The sequence below is a fragment of the Rhinolophus hipposideros genome (genome assembly GCF_964194185.1).
Source record: "Rhinolophus hipposideros genome assembly, chromosome: 12".
NCBI classification, from domain to species: domain Eukaryota; kingdom Metazoa; phylum Chordata; class Mammalia; order Chiroptera; family Rhinolophidae; genus Rhinolophus; species Rhinolophus hipposideros.
Genome location: NC_138058.1, coordinates 36,617,645 through 36,634,885, shown reverse-complemented (window position 1 = coordinate 36,634,885; position 17,241 = coordinate 36,617,645). Strand labels below are relative to the sequence as shown.

The window sequence follows — 17,241 nt, the reverse complement described above, 5'->3', positions numbered from 1 at the left end:
AGCAGGGGAACATGAAAAATATACATTTAAGATTATATAAGAGAAGGATTAATAGTAGTCATTTTTTTACAGGCGATTTCATCCATAACTGAAAATTATATAGAAAAAAAATACTAAAGTCTTTACTAAAGAAATGACTGTAAACTAATCTATGGTGCTGATAGGATAGTTCAATAAATTGTTTTATTTTTAAAATAACAATGTTAGTTCATTTAGTACTAGCATTTTTTATGGGGTCCTCTAACAAACTGAACCCTTGGGTTTCAAATAGATTTTATTTTGAAAAATGCTGCTTTGTAATGTCATAGAAAATATTTCCCCTGGAAAAAAATACTTTGTTTATTCCATTCATAAAAGATTTTGGTAGGGTTTAATAAACTCTATTTTTTTAAACAATTCTCAAAATAACATGCTATTTGCTGTAGGCTTATATATTTTATGGGATGTGTCAAAAATTCTGAGCCTTACATTTTTAGGTACTTGTTCAATGGCCACATGTATGGATCTGACAATGACCTGGCCTTCAAGAAAATGATCCATTTAAACTAGTTGCAAATAACATAATTTAAGTCTAGTCTAGAATAATAGGTGTTTTAAAACTATTTAATATAATTTAAATGATTAGTTATAGATTGTAGATGGATTATTCATTTGTGCTGGGTTGTATAAAAGGAATTCTGTATTAAGGAGAAGATTGGACAAAAGAGACAATCCTTCTGATCCCTTTGTTCTTTGAGACTATAAATGAGTGAGAAAAAGCACCAGAACAGGAATCGTGAGATTCAGGATAAGCTATGATCTTCCTTATGTATATTATATATAGCTATATATTTTATATATATATACATACTATATATATATTTCATATATATATACACATATATATGAAATACATATGTGGCACTTGCATTGATTTTTATGACACGGTTTGGTGGTTATTATGAATTTTTTTTTATAATAAACTCTAAAACGAGATTAACAAAGAACTGTAAACATAGGTCCTATTTGAGGAATGTATTTGAACATATTTGAGGAATGTTCAACAGAATGGATCACCCAAGCATCCATTCTCAGCAGTACCTGTAGTGATAGGAGAATGTTACATCCATCCTTATACTGCCCCAAACTACAGTTGAAGTGGAAATTGTTCTGTCCGTAAGATGAACTGCCTCCACATCCAGACAAATGTGAATTTTAAAAACCTTAGTTTGCTAGGTCTAATGGTTACTAACTCAACCCAGGCCAATATGCATGGGGAAGAATGCTGTGTGAAGGTGACCACTGCTGAGGACTTCATCTCTTCATCACCTGCAGGCTTAGGACATTCGGTAGTTTGACCTTTCTTGAGTCATGGGTGATGAGCTGGAGGAAAAGCTATTCATCAGTCAGATATAATTACTCATGAATTATTCTTAGGAGGCAACGGAGCCTACTGTACTAACCTGATAAAGTACTAACTACACCTCCTACTTGATAAAATGATCCAATACTTCAGAGTCTGTGACTACATGCACTTATAAACAGGTCCTAGCTGCATGCACTCGTATTTATATCACATGCCAGAATCCAGTCAAGATTTAGGTGGGGCTCACATGGAGGAGCCAGGGAGCAGAAGGACTTTGGGCCACATCAGTCAGATCAAGCTTGGTGATCAGTGGGATGACAGAGGTCAAAGCAGTGTTATCCTGTCAGATTCTTCTGCATCCTCAGCTCCTGCCATGCTTTACTTATTCATTCTCTCAGTACTTTATTTTTGTTCAGACATATTTATTATTGAGAAACTACTTGCATATGACATTGCTCCACCTAAAGCAGTAAATATGAACCAACATAGTCCTTGCCAAGATGGAACCTACATCTAACTGTAGGGACAAATACAGCAGAATACAATTATGATATCTGTTACAGAGGAGAAGCAGGAGTTTATAAAAAAGCATATAGCTTAGATCTGTCTTAGTTTGATATATAAGATATAGTATCATAGGAAGTGATTAATCCAGGATCTAAAGGACAGATAGGAGTTAATTGGAAAAAGAGAGGACAATATGTACAGAGGTGCCAGTCTGAGGTAGCAAGGTATATGGTACTTTCAAAAGAAACTGGAGTATAAAGAATAGGAATGTGGAGAGGAATAAAATGATGCTAACGGTGAAGCAGAAGACAGTTCTTGGAATACATTGAAGTCAAAGTAAGGAGTTTTAATTTTATCATAAAGGTAATAGAGTTTGTGGGATTATAAGCAGGAGACTGACATGATGAGATGTGATTAGAACCTATTTTGTGGGGGAGAGGGGCAAAAATCACCCTGAGTATAATATATAGCATTGCTTGATGTATAAAATCTCAGCGGTTGTGGTATTCATAATAGAAGGGCCAGAGTGAAGGCAGAGATTAGTTAAGAGGTTAGTTAGATAACTGCTTTCACTAACTTTTAGCTAGGTCATTGGATGTCTCTATCGATAATCTGAAATGAGATTTCCTGGGGCTATCTTTTAAGGTGTAGTTTTCATACATTAGAGTAAACAGGGAAAGACCAATTGAGAGGCTATTGGAGTAACCTGGATAAGCTAGTGGTGATGCACATGGGGGGAATGGAAGGATCCAAAAGACAACAAATAGAATCAATAAGCCTTGCTGATTAATTGGTTATGAGGTAAGATTGGCATAAATGGAAGCATAGTTATTTACTAGGCTCATGAACAGAGAAAGAACTGGTTAGTGATAGAAAATTGTGAGTTCAGTATTGAACATATTGAGATTGAAGTGTCTGTGAGAAATCAAAGTGATATGCCAAGTGGGCAATAGATATGTGGGTTTAAAGCATGGAAGAAAGAGCAGGGCTAGAGATATAAATGGGAATATTTTGCACATAGATGGTAATTGAAGCTATTGGAATGGACATAGAATGAAATCTAAGTATATTAAGAAAAGAAGAGGTTAACTGGGACACTCAAACCTTTCAAGGTTAGATAGAGAAAAGGGGGTCATCAAAAGATAAGGAAAAGAAGTCATCAGAGAGGTAAGATGAAAACCAGTTAGCATCAGCCAATGTTTGTGGAATGGATGAACGTAGGAGAGTTCTTAGGAGATAGTATTAGATTCCTAATCAGCAGAACAAAATGTTTCCTGGCAATGCACCTGGATATCACAAATTGTGTAGAGATAGTGATGTTTGCTTGGAACACCCATTCTTGGCTGTAGAAAGCAGAAGTATACTACTGCTACTCCCAAATATAAGCCCTCATTGCCCCTGTGCTTGGTGTTGGATGTGGCTGGGCCCATGCTGGTCTCTTATCTAGGAGGTAGGCATTGATAATGACAAGCTGGCCTTAGTTGGCATGCCATCATCACCACTTAAGTCAGTTTGCATGTGTTAGGCTTATCAGAAAGGGACTCAGGTCATGGGAAATGATATCCTAGGCTAGGTCCTCTGCTGACCAGGCTTGAAAGCCAATCCCTTCCTTTCCTACTTTATACATTGTATGTTCTCCACTCATGGGTGGGGCTTGAAGGAGTACAAAGGGGCAAAAAAGAAGTAATCATAGATCTAGATTGCTTAGAGGTGATTGCTTCAAAGAGCACTTCTTAACTTTTAGTATGTATATAAATTACCTGGGGTTCTTCTTTAGATGAAGTATATCAGATTCAATACATCTGATTTGCTGCCAGAGATCCTGTATTTTTAACTAGCTCCCTATGTGACTGCTGCTGCCCACACTTTTAGTAGCCAAAGTTTATCTCATATTTGTAGGCTAGCAAGCAGGTAAATAAAACAGCCACCTCAGTAGCTAGAGCAGAAACTGATCAAGAGAGAGATGGTATGCGATATGAAGCCCTGATCTGACTTCTAGGTTCAGGTAACAAGGTGTATGGATGGATGGTGGTGCCCAACTAATGTGTGTTGAACCTGGTTATTTAAATAAAGGGCTCCATCGTTACCGGCTTCATGCTCCTTAGGTGCCTTTTCATTTCCTGTGTCCCCAAATAATTACTCCAGAAACATAATACATAATATAAATACAGATATCTTATAAATATCTTGTAAATACAGATATAAAGCAAAATTTCCATGAATCAATAACATCTTTAGCTGTGATTTCTCTGGGGAATATAAAGAATATTCCTGATGGTAAAGGCAATGGAAAAACATTTCTAGTAAGAAAACTCAGTCCATTTAATTTTTAAAAGTATACTTTTATAGGGTATATATCATATAACGAGCAAGTACACCTTTGTTTGTGTGAAGGAGCCTAGGAGAGTTGTATTTGGGTCCACAGTTAAATTCTCAAATAATACAACCTCTGTACTTATACAACTTTTGCCTTCTGTAAAGTATGTTCAAAATAAAAGGAAAAGCTGAAAAATGTATGGCATAAAGAAACGCAGAGAAAAAAGAACTACAGAATATATAATATAAAGAGAAGCAGATAAGGAAAATTAAAAGGAGGAATTTACAAGGGAAAAACAATTTCATTTTATTGTAAAGACCTAAATGAATAAAAGAAGACTTTGAATGTGAAGATGATTAAAAAGACAAAATCATTAGCTAAAGATATTTCCAAGTTTAGACTCTTTCATTTTGATTGTAATTTTAATTAGCTGGACACTGTTGGGGAAAGAAAATGAAAGCCTACATCATCTACTTACTCTTTAAAGTCTATTCCACCTTAATTTTCTGCTCTTCAGTTCTTAATTTTCTCTATTTTTGTTTTAAGTAATCCAGTTATCAGGCTAAACTGATTTTCTCTCAGCCAGGTTTAGCATTTAGTATTTGTGTCTGTGAACAGAAAGTTCACCCCATTGCTTTAGTGTTATTCTTTCAACAGCAAAAACTCTCTACAGGTAACTTTTTTCAGTCCTTTGTCTATACAGCAGGGTGCTTTGTACACCCATGACAGTTAGATGACTAATAACAAAAGCTTCCATTTTTAAAATAATTATGCTCTATTTACACAGCTTTCCACAAAATATACTCATAAAATTTAGAAGGCACCAAAGCTTTAAAAATCTGTAGTTTTCCTGTTCGTTATAACCACTTTTCTGTGTGCAAGCAATTTGCTTGTTTCTGTGTCTCTGACAAAATAGAAGCCAAAAAAAAAAAAAAAAATCGGTATTAGTTAATCAAGTCTAGGATTTATGTCTGTGTGAATAAAATTTTTAAAGCTAACATTGATATAAAACAAAACACATCTGTTTAGAATAACTTACTTTAGAAAGGGTTTATCTTGAAGATATTATCTGGCTTTTTAGCAAGCTATTTATTTTGCATTTGGTAAAGAAAACAAAATTAACATAACTAACCATGTATTATGTGTCTCTCAGTTTGCCCTGTCTTCCAAAAGAAATTCACTCAAATAATGTAAAGTAACGATGTTGTTGTGCCTTGAGGTCTGATGATAAAAGGCAGTATTTAAGTGGTGACAATTATTATTATTATTCTGCCATAGATCAAGAGTAACGATTGGCTTTTAAAATCATTGTGGAAAATTTCATTTTGCTCCCCTATATCTCAGAAACGGCCAGACCATAGAGGTCTCACCACATGATATACACTCAGACTAGAACAGCACATATACAGTTACGTGGAGTATAAAAATAAATACCCTAGTAATTTAAACACACCAAAAATAGCTTTGGCTTCCAGTCATAGCCATCCAGCGTGGTATAGTTTAGGGGTTGCAAGAAATCCAGCGTACATCATTAGTTGTTTCTAAAATTCCAAAATGTAATTTGTATTTCTTAAGTTTTTCCTCACCTTAAAATACAAATAGTACTTAAGATGAGTTATTCTTTGCACATTATCATTGTTGCATTATTTTAATTAAATAATTTCATTATTTTAATGAAAACAAGTTCCACCTACTTTCCAGATACAGAGTTTTAAAAAGGGGTAGAATAAAAGAGGGGAACTAAGAAGTTTAAAGAAGAAATTAGAGGAGCGGTTGAGGGTGGGAAAATGTGCAGAACATTCAATACAGGAGCAAGAGAGATCAAGTTCCTGATTTTACCCAAGAATATGATGATAATTGACGTTATAATCATTAGGAAGTGTTATCAAGGAATGCTAGAGAATTTTCTTCTCTGAAAGTCTTTTATAATAGGATACTTGGGTCTTTCTGGCATGGTTTATGAGTACCTTTGAATAGAAGGTGATATGATAAATCTCTCTTTGAAAAGTCTCCTTCATTAATGTTCCATTGGAATGATGTACCAATTTGCTTACAAGTTTGATATGCTTCAGCAGCATTGAGATTTTACTCCAGTATGTCTTATCTTGCTCATTTTGCCTGAGATATATTGCAAAGTATCTTCAGACTCTTTCATAAAAATCAACTGGAGTGCTTTCTAAGTATATAGATTCCCTAAGCCTCCACCCTTCTTTGGGGTCAAATACACTCAATTTGTGAGTCTGCACACACCTACTGAGTTGAGAGAGGGATGTTTTAAGATTTAGAGAGTAGAAAGGCATAGTATTTTCCAATAAGTGATATTACTGTCATGTGCTGGGTCTCCACACCAGGTATATTCTCTAACTTGGATTGGATGTAAATTCTCTGGTTCCATACCACTCTCCACTACTCTTACCATAACATTTAATAATGTTACTGTAATCGCTTATCTAGTTGGGAAGCCCATTGTTGACTCTCAGGTCTAAAAATAGGACCACGTGTTTCTTGTTTATTCTTAAGTCTCCAGAATCTAGTACAGTTATAGAACGTGGCAAATGCTCCAAGTAATAATTGTTGAATAAAAGAATGAATTAATAAATATCCTGCTTGGATACAATTTTTTTTAAAAGAAATTTGCCTTTCTTGAAAAATGAAACAGAGAGACAATAATATTAGTAACTAACAATGATTAAATTTTTACTGTGTCAGAAATAGCTCTAAATGCTTTAAATGTATTATTTAATTTGGACAGCCCCATAAGTGAAATGCTGCAACTACTATTACTATGTTTTCATAATAAATGACAGTCCAGCAATTTGCCCCAAATCACATATCTAATAAGACAGAACCAGGACTGAAATCAAGACAGCTGGACTCCAGAACCCATTCTCTAAGCTATTACTCTGCATAGTGTAGGTAATGATTAAGGCACTGTGCTAAGAGTAGTAGTGGAGGGTGCTAAGAATAGGCTCCTGCTTTCAAGAGGGTAGACAATACTTAACAATATATGCTTATCTGAATAACTTGCTCCCTCTTTTTCTCTGAAATTTAAGAGAGAGAGAGAGAGAGAGAGAGAAAGAGAGAGAGAGAGAGGGAGAGGAGAGGAGAGGAGAGGAGAGGAGAGGAGAGGAGAGGAGAGGAGAGGAGAGGAGAGGAGAGGAGAGGAGAGGAGAGGACAACGGAAGGAGGGAGGACGTACGGTGGGAGTGGGTGGCCAGGAATTTTTTCAGCCATCAAAGTAGCTAGCATGTTGTGTGTGTGTGTGTGTGTGTGTGTGTGTATCTTATGGTACCAATTTCAATACTACCACCACAGTGTTTATATATGTTCTAAAACTATCCAATGATGTGGCATAAAATAGATAATTCATTTTTACTAATGATCATGAAACTTCTTAGAGGAATTTCGGTTTATCAAGTCTCTAAACAAAAAAATGCAAAAATAATATAAGCTAAAAAGAACGAAATAACTTTTGACTTGTGAAAGAACAGGGTTCAGGTGCAGGATGAAGCATATCAAAAGCATATGAAATGTTATTACTTTGAAAAGAAATAAAGGAATAATAGTTTAGAAAATTAACTGTCAAATTACATTTTTTAAGAGGGGCAGTTAAAATGTTGATGAACAAATATAAGATGATGACTCAGGGGCACTAAAAATACGAAATGTGTGGGTTCTACTAGATAATACAATAAGTACTGGGAGTTTCACTTTATAACCCATTGTGATTAAACTGCATACTGCTGAAAATGCAGATGTGATGCTACCATAGTAAAAGCAGCCTTTTAAAAGACGTTCTAATTAAATCATGAAAAATCGGGGAAAAAATGTTGAGAGAAGCCATTTTGAAGATTTTATTAATGATGCATTCATGGAGAAGGCTTTATTAGATTTGAACTAGCAAGTGTTAATGCTAGTGCACAAAAGGATAGACAAGCATTCCTCATCACCACCACCCCCAAATATTCTTTCTTTTAGGGCAAAAAGTTGTTTTGTAATACAAACACCTTTAGATTCAGTTAAATTCTAGTAATGAGAAATGTTGATAGTTGAGTTAATAATGCTTCAATTAATCTATATCTGTATATGACTTAGATGTATTAATTTCCCCCATTTCTTACACAGCACTCTACCTCTTAACAGAGGATTTCTTTTAATATCCAAAAAGTTTTTTTGGTTTTTTTCAGGAAGCCCAGAAGATGTTGACTTTACTGGAAGTTCATTATCAAGTGTAAACTGTCCCATTAAGAAGCTCTTGTTAAATGTTTCTGAGGAAACCTAGGGAGGACCCAATTTAGGATTAATCTATTAAATGTGTTAATTGTTTCAGTAGGTGACAAGTAAACTTTCTTTTCTTTTTTTTTTTTTAAACACTACTATCTGATCATTCACTGGCTAATAGCTCATTATTCTTCAAAACTCAGCTCAAGATTCACCATAACTAGGAAACTTTTCCTAATTCCTCTCTCCCTTTCTTGGCTCCTATGTGATCCCTTATCAACCTGTGGACAGCCCACTCCTTACAGAACTGGAATTCCTTATCTGAAATTATAAAATCTAAAAAGCTCTTAACAACAAAAGCCTTTTGTGTTTGGTACAAATTTATCTGAGGGCAAGACCTGACCCATGAGGTTCTCTGTAGAAATAATAATGTGTTCATTGATTATGGGAGTGCTTTTCCAGATGATACTAGCGGGTTGGCATGATATATGGCATATGCACAATACTACTTTTCCAAAATGTGAGGAAATTTGAAACACATCTGGGCCCCAAGAGTTTGGGATAACAATTGTAGACTTAAGTTACTACATCACATTATAGTTATTGGTGAATTGTCTAGAAAGTCCTGTGACAAAGTATTATGGTTTATTTACCTTTGTAGAGTGATCCTGATTTGCTAGGGACTAAATAGTTTCCTGGGCTGCATGTCATTCAGTGTTAAAACTGGATGAATCCCAGGAAAATGGGGACCTTTGAATCTTAGCCCCAAATATAGTATCAAGTAGCTACTAGATATTCAAAACATACTTGTTGAGTGAATGAATGAATGAGCTGTCTTCAAATATTCTGTGGTCAGTAATAAAAAGTCTGAAAATATTTTATCTAAGTGAAAAATTCACTGAAGTCAATTTAGACTGCTCCCTACCAGAATGATGACATTAAAGTGTTAACTTTTAAATATACTGTTTTCTTTTCTTGCCTCTTTGATCAGGTTTTTATTCAAAATTAGCTGTCCAAAGTGATTTGACCTTTATGGAATAAACAAATTTCAGTGTATGCCACAGGCTGCTTCTTTTCTGTCGTGGTTGCTTTTCTACAGGCTTCTTCTCAACTTCTGGTTTCTTGGTAGCTATAGCCTTTTTTCTCACCAAAGGCTTTTTTCTGCTTCGTAATGCCAATAGTCTTCTTTCCTTTCTTCCCTACTACCTTCTCATGGGATTTGGCTTTTAGCATTACAGCTATTTATACACCAAGGAGCTGGTGATTCTTGGCCTGGTGAAGAATGGTTTCCGGTGCATGGTCTTTGCTTATAGATTCAGCTTCAACATGATTCTCAGGTTTTTAATAGGATTCTTCTTCAGGACTCTGTGACAAATCTTCTTGCGTGGTACGCAGAGGGCCCTTTGGATCTCTGGGCTTTTCAAGATTTTGCTAAGGTCTGTTGTCATGCGGGGTGTCATGCGGGGTCTCAGCTCCCGCTCCCCACATACGAACGCAGGATACGGTGAGGCCAAACAGGAACACCCACAGAGCCATAGGTAGGGGAGTCAAACCAATATATTCTCGCTGGTGGCTGGGCTGGAGACACAGGAAGCAGGATCTACATAATCTGCCTAACAGCAGTCCGCGCTTGCCAGCCACCATCTTCTTGCTATCCCCATTTTTCTGCTAGCGTAGCCACGGCAGTAATATTAGTGGCCATTGGCTCACTGGTTACAGCTGACCGCCAACTAGCTACAGCTGATGGCCATCCAATCACAGTTGATGGCCATTTACTACCCGAGTGAGCACCTTTCCACGTGAGAGCAAGAGCCTGGAAACTGCACTCCTGGCTCTGTCCCCACATCTGTATTCAACATCTCATGCATGAGAAGGCTGTAGTTGCTCTTGAGGGAGGCAGCTTTACACCAAGTGCCACACAGATCATCTAACTTGCAGACAGCACTTTCAGTCCAAATGCAGAAACAGCCCACCTGCCTACCAGGAGCAAGTTTCAAAACGTTCAGCTTGCATACATTAAGCAGGGTAATTCCAGGGATGTTTCTGAAGGCTTTGATGATGCCACTGTCCTCGTTACAGGTGATGCAAGGTCCCCTGGGTGGGATACAATGACAGTTTCTCATTTTGCTCTTGCCAGCTCTTATTTGCTGAGAGGCATACACTTTTTTGACATCGTTCCGGGCTTTAAGTTTCTTAAGAAGCAAAACAGCCTCCTTAGTCTTCTTGTAGCCTCCAACTTTATCTACAACCACCAAAGGAAGTTCAGGTACTTCCTCAGTATGATGACCATTAGCCGTGACCAGAGCTGGTAAGGCTAAGGCTGCCAAGGCAGAGCAGATGGAGTATTGTTCTGTCCTGTGTTCATTCTGTGGTGTCAATGGTGACAGGTTTTGGTTGGTGCAAACATGCAGCCCCCATGACACATATTGCCAGTGGTACTCTAGCCGGAATGGTGAGTCCCACCACCTCGAACTCTGGGAATTCCAGCCGTAGCTCAAGCTTTATCCCAGGACTCAGCACTGGTTTGATGACCTGCTAATTCACTGACAGCACAGGTTGTCTATTCTTCTTGCACAAGTTGGTGTGAAGATAGTCCACAATATCTGGTCTAGTGGGAGTCTTGAACACAGCAGGCAATGTGACATTTTGGCCAGATGATTCCCCCTTTTGGAGTATACCGCTATCAGTGAATGAGCACACGCCATGGTGAAGAGAGGAGACTGCCATGCTCCTCTCAACCCGGCGGCTTCCACAGGAAAAGCTGAAAGTAAACCTTTTAATTCATTCTTATAATTTTCCTAGCTATCCGTTTAGTTAAAACCAAAAACAGGTGAGCCGAAAGTCCTTGTTGGTATATGCTGAAAATTATTCATATTTACTTTGACACAGTAACTCTGACATCTAGATGGTAATGTGTGAATATGGAAATGAACTTATTGGAAAACTTTTAGTTTTCTCTTTGGTCTGGGACAAATAATAAAGTGAAGTGGAACATGTTTCATGAACACCAGAAGGTGTTTGTCTATATCATATATTCTCTATTTAATCCTAGTTTATCTTTCTTATTATAACCTGAAAATGGTATTTTTAATTCCTGGATGCTATATTCATATAAGACACTTCTATACTTACAATTCATGATGAACTTTAAAAAAAAGAAAAACTCTGTAAATTATATTTTTCTTATTATAATACCGTGTTACCCCCAAAATAAAACCTATCTGGACCATCAGCTCTAATGCATCTTTTGGAGCAAAAATTAATATAAGACCCAGTCTTATTTTAATATAAGACCAGGTATAGGATAATATAATATGATACAACACAACACAACACAATATAATATAATACTGGGTCTTACATTAATTTTTGCTCCAAAAGACGCATTAAAGCTGATGGTCTGGCTAGGTCTTATTTTCAGGGAAACACGGTAGCACAAACCCATTGTAGGTAAAGGTCCACTCTTACTATACCATCTCTTTATTTATAAAAATCCCCTGACTGATCAATTTTCCCCATCTCTTAGCATCCCCCCACCCACCTAATTTGTATACCTGTCCTAAATTACATGGTTCATCACATCAACTATTATCTCTCCAAGCTCTCAACTACTATTCTTCCAGTACATACACTTAGCAACATCTCACCCTGGCCAATTTGACAGACTACTTTATCTGCTACTCTTGAGATTCTGAGACAAGCTAGAGAAAAACCTCAGGACCATCCATACTGGCACTATTACTCATTCATTGTTTCCAATCTTAAGGCCTCAATGCCATCTTATAACATTAGGTTGGTGCAAAAATAATTGTGGTTTAAAAGGTTAAAATTAATTGCAAAAACTGCAATTACTTTTGCACCAACCTAATACAATCCTAAAATTACACCCTGTCAGCTCCCTTTTGAACTCGGAGACATTTCAACATCTTACCATATTCTTCAATTTCCTTATCCAAATGAACTTGCCTCTTCACAAAAAAATTAAGGCTATGAGGTTTGAGACCTCAGATTAGTCCGTGGCTCTCCGCCTCCTCCTGTCCTCTCCCAGCTAGTTTATCTATACCTGCGTTCATACTAACTTGCTTTTCCTAAGTCTCAAAGGTTAAGGTCTACTACTTCCTGTTTAAGACCTCCACTTCCTGTGCTTTTTATCTCAGTACATGTGGTCTGTTCCAAGATTACACTCTCTTTTATTATTTTCATATTTTATTTTCTCTTGTTTGTTTTTATTATTCTGTAAATATGTTCAAGTGTCTTCAAATCTTAAATGAACAAAACAATAACAATAGATATTCCCCCCCACACACACACTCTCCATACTCTTCCCTACTTGCCTCTCCACTCTCCTTTATTGTTTAATCAGCTGCCTTTAAAGGGGAGGCAACTCCTTCTTCCTATAACTCTCCAACACTCAAACTTCATATAATTCGTTTCTCCAGAGATTAGAGTTTGGGGAAAAAAATCACCAACAAGTTTCAGGTAACTAAGTCCAATGGTCATATGATTTGGTTCTTATCCTAATAAATCACTCTACTCCATTTAACACTATTGACATTTTCTTGAAACTCTATTCCGTTGGTTGACATTTTACTGTTATTTCATTCTCCTCCCCCATCTCTGTCCATGCTTTCTTCACTTCTTTGTAGATTCTTTCTCCTTGCCTGCCTCTTTCGTATTGGTGCCCCCCAAAGTTCTGTTTTTCACTCATTGTAATGTTTTTCTTTAACACACTCTCTTGCACAATTGCATCATTTTTATAGTTTTAACTCCCACTTATAATGCTAATGACTTCAAAAATGTTTCAGCTCTGACCTATTCCCTCCCCCCTATATTTATATATCCAACTTCCTACTAGACATATCATTTTAGATGTTCTATAATAACCTTATATGTAACATATCCTAAACTGAACTCATCTCCTACCCCTCCCTCTACTCCCCATTTATTTCTATCATCTCTATAGTGTGATGTTGTGATTTGTAATAAGAAATATATATTTGATTTGACAGAGCTCCTAAAACCATCTGATAAACCTAAGTGATAAGAGCAAAGAGAATCTTTTGTCATTCATAATCATTCATAACAAGTCCCTTTCAACTACACCTGAGTTTATGTTAATGGGGTGACTTTTGGAAAGTCCCTAAGAATGGGCATCTGGTTACCAAGGGAACCAACAATGTGATTAAAGGGTTGAAATTCTAGCCTCACCTCTTGACCTACAGGGAGGGGAGAGGTGCTAGAGGTTGAGTTAATCACCAACGGCCAATTATTTAATCAATCCTTTGTAATAAAGCTCACATAAAAAATCCTAACTAAACGGCTCTGGAGAATCTTCACCTTGGTGAACACAGGCATTTGCTGAGAGGATGACATCTGGAGAGGACATGGAAATTCCACACCTCTTCCTGCATTATTTTGCCCTATGCTTCTCTTCCATCTGACTGTTCCTAAATTGTATCCTTTTATAATAAATTGATAATCCAGTAAGTAAACAGTTTTCATGAGCTCTGTGAGCCATTCTTGCAAATTATCAAACCTGAGAAGGGGTCGTGGGAACCCTCAATTCTAAGGAAGTGGTCAAAAACCCAGGTGACAACCTAGACTTATAATTGGTGTAGGAGGAGGGCAGTCTTGTGGGACTGAACCCTTAACCTGCAGGATCTGATGCTATCTCCAGGTAGATAGCATCAGAATCGACTTAAGTTTCAGGACACCCAGTTAGCATCCACTGGAGTGTCAAATTGCTTGGTGCGGGAAAAACCCCACACATTTGGTGACCAGAAGTATTGAATATAGAGAGAGGAAATAGAGTTTCTCCTTTTAAGGTAGCAATGGTGATGTATCAAAACAAAATCTGAAATTGTCACTGCTCTGCTTAATTAAATAATTTTATGGCTCTTCATTACCTACTGTCAAAGCTTCTTAGCCTAATATACCATAAGGCCCTCACTGACCTGGCATTCTCCTGTCTGTCTCCCCAGCCTCATTACTAACCACTCCCACCTTAATGTGTAAGCATTAGGAGCTCCAAGCCACTTATAGTTTTTCATGTACTTTATACTGCTTTATGCTTTGCACACCTGTTCATGTTTTCTCTGTGGCCTGATGTGTTAGTCTAACTTTTCTTACTCTGTGTAGCTTTTACTCGTCTTTCAAAACCTATCCCAGGCATGATTTCTTCTAGGAATAACTTTTATCAACTAGTAATCGTGAGAAGAAAAAAAGCCAAAACAATTCACTCTGCAAGGGGAGGACTGAGTGAGATTTTAAACATCCTCAGTGCTCTTTTGTGGATTATTTCAGAAGTACATGCTGAATATAAAGGGCTCACTCAAGAACACCTATTCCAAGAGCACATTTTTTTCTCTTCTAAATATCATATTTGGGCACATAGTTCTTTCAATATTTTGTTTTAATTTCCTTATATCTTCCATTCACATGGAAACAACACAAAATTACTAGCCCAAAAGTTGTTTTTATGTCTCTTTTTATGTTTTGACAAATTATTTTCAGAGTTATACAAATACATACCACAATAATTTTACTGCATCCTCACCAGCACTGAGTATTTTTATTAAAATTTTCCTTTGCTTTTGTTAATTTAATAGTGAAACAAAGTAGAAAATTTTTGTGTTAATTTGCATAATTTGCATACTTGTGATACTGTTCATTTTCCCACGTATTTGTTTACTAATGGTAGTTCTTTGTTTAGCTTTCCTATTTTAATTTCTATGAGTTTTTCTTGTTCTCTCATGTTCATTTTTAATAGTATCCTGTTCCTATTTTATGGATACAGTATTTTATGAAATATGAATGAGGTATTACTAGAGATTATTTTTCTTAATTATTTTCTGTAGGCTAAATTCCATCTTTCTTTAATGGTGATTTCTTTTTGTACTTCGTGATCATCCTGTCATATTAGGGGCTTGGCTTAATTTCAAGTGATCCCTTTTTATCTATTTGTGTTTACGAATGTGACAATACAAATAAATAACTGTGTGCCTGAACAGAGTTTATCCAATGGCATGCTTCGTTTGATGGTGAGTGCTGTGGGAGCCAGTACCATGCTGTAAAGAAGGCTTTGCTATGGGGCAGCTTTATCACACTCCTGTATTCTCCCCAGAGAAGAGGTTCATTTTCTTTGGAAAAGGAAACTCTGACTTTGTTTTCTTTTTTAAGTTGGGCAGTAAATGCTAGACTTCTGGGGATTCTGCACGTTTGTGCATGTGCATGTGTGTGAAGGAGGGAGTGAGACGGAGCGGGGACAAATAGAAGTGACTGAATTCTCTGTACAGACTGAGTGCTGCTTCTGAACGTTTCTTTCCAGCCCCATGCCTCACTGTTTCAGAGGCCAGCTGTGGGCCTCAAGAGAATAGATCAGTTACCCGGTTCCATGAATTCTAGGCCCCGGTTCCCTCTTCCACTTACTTTTCCATTTTGCAAAAATGGGTTGAAATTCCTCATCCACAATCTCTTTATTGTTGTGATATATATCAGGATTTTCCCTTTTGAACATAGCTGTCCAAATAATTTGCTTTTTTTCTAAATTTGAGATTATTATATTTTTAATTCATTTAGATAAAAGTAAGGCATGAACACATTACAATTTACATATGATACAAAGATATTCTTACTATCTTTTTACTTTGGTTTATTTTGATGTAAAGAAAGTTTAAAATTTTTATTTTGTCATCTCTCAGTCTTTCCTACGGTTTTTAGTCTATTGTATCTATATTTGGAAAATTCTGCTTATTTCAGACTTTTACTATTAGTGACTTATGTGTTCCCTTGGATTTTCAACATTTTATTTTCAATGATATTTTATTCCTCTAAATCAGGGGTGTCCAAACTTTTTTCAACGTTTTTTACCAAGGTCCATATGCGGTAAAATACACAAACAGCTGGGCCACTCACTCGAGGTGAAATACATATTGCCTCACCTGGTTTATTTAAGTAAACTAAATATATTTTTGGAATTTGCTGAGGGCCAATTAACAATGGATTGCGGGCCGCAGTTTTGACACCCCTGCTCTAAATGTAGTTTAGTGTATGGCAAATTTTCACACTTCTCATTTTCTTTTTGGTGAAAACCTCCTTCTTCAAACAAAATCTTACATGAAAATTTAATTCATAAAAATGAGAAAGTGGAATGGTTTAGGTGAATTGGTGTTGGGTAGGGGTTCATTCACTTAGTCCCCTCCCTCTCCTGTTTCTTTTTTTTTCTTTTTCTTTTTTAATCCCTGGTCCTATATTTGAGAGCGTGTCCTCAGTTTTTGAGAAGTAAAAAGCACTGATACATTGTGTAAAACGAAAGTCAAAATTGATCCTATTCCTAAATTGCCAACCAATTATCCCAAAGCTAGCCATTGGTAAGCCTTTTCTTCCCCACTGAATTGTGAAGGCTTTATGACATATTAATTTATTATACATAAAACATTCTATTTAAAGGCTCTCTTTCTGTTCCATTGAACTAGCTATATCTTTTTAAACCCAAACTTTACTGTTTTAATTAGAATGGAATTGTTTTCATGTGTAGTAATTAAAATTACACTTTTTTCCTATAATTAAAATAAAAGTACTCTTGTCTAGGTCTTATTCCAGAGGATCCTAAGAAAAGTTACATTATCTTTGGATGGTTCAAATTTCAATCTTTGGAATTCTAAGTTATTAATTTCTGTTTAGTTTCTCTATGATCTTATTAATTTTTTCCAAGTTTCCCTGTCTTATATTGATAGCACTGTTAAAATATCTCAGCATAATTGTATTTCCATTCATTTCTTTTGGTTCTGTAACAGTTTTTTCCTTAGATATTTTGTCATTCTGACTCTGCTATTTGGCCCTTAATATCAAT

The 17,241-nt window shown here is 36.3% G+C and overlaps 1 protein-coding gene and 1 pseudogene across 2 annotated transcripts in view; one reads left to right on the top strand and one right to left on the bottom strand.

Annotated features, from left to right (window-relative positions):
• VRK2 (VRK serine/threonine kinase 2) overlaps positions 1-17,241 on the top strand; it is a 202,089-nt gene that overhangs the window by 173,156 nt on the left and 11,692 nt on the right. The window lies entirely within an intron of this gene.
• LOC308505729 (large ribosomal subunit protein uL4-like) lies at positions 9,396-11,147 on the bottom strand (annotated as a pseudogene). Its single transcript has 2 exons — positions 10,235-11,147; positions 9,396-9,826 (listed from the first exon to the last, which is right to left on the bottom strand). The product of its transcript is annotated as a large ribosomal subunit protein uL4-like (transcript).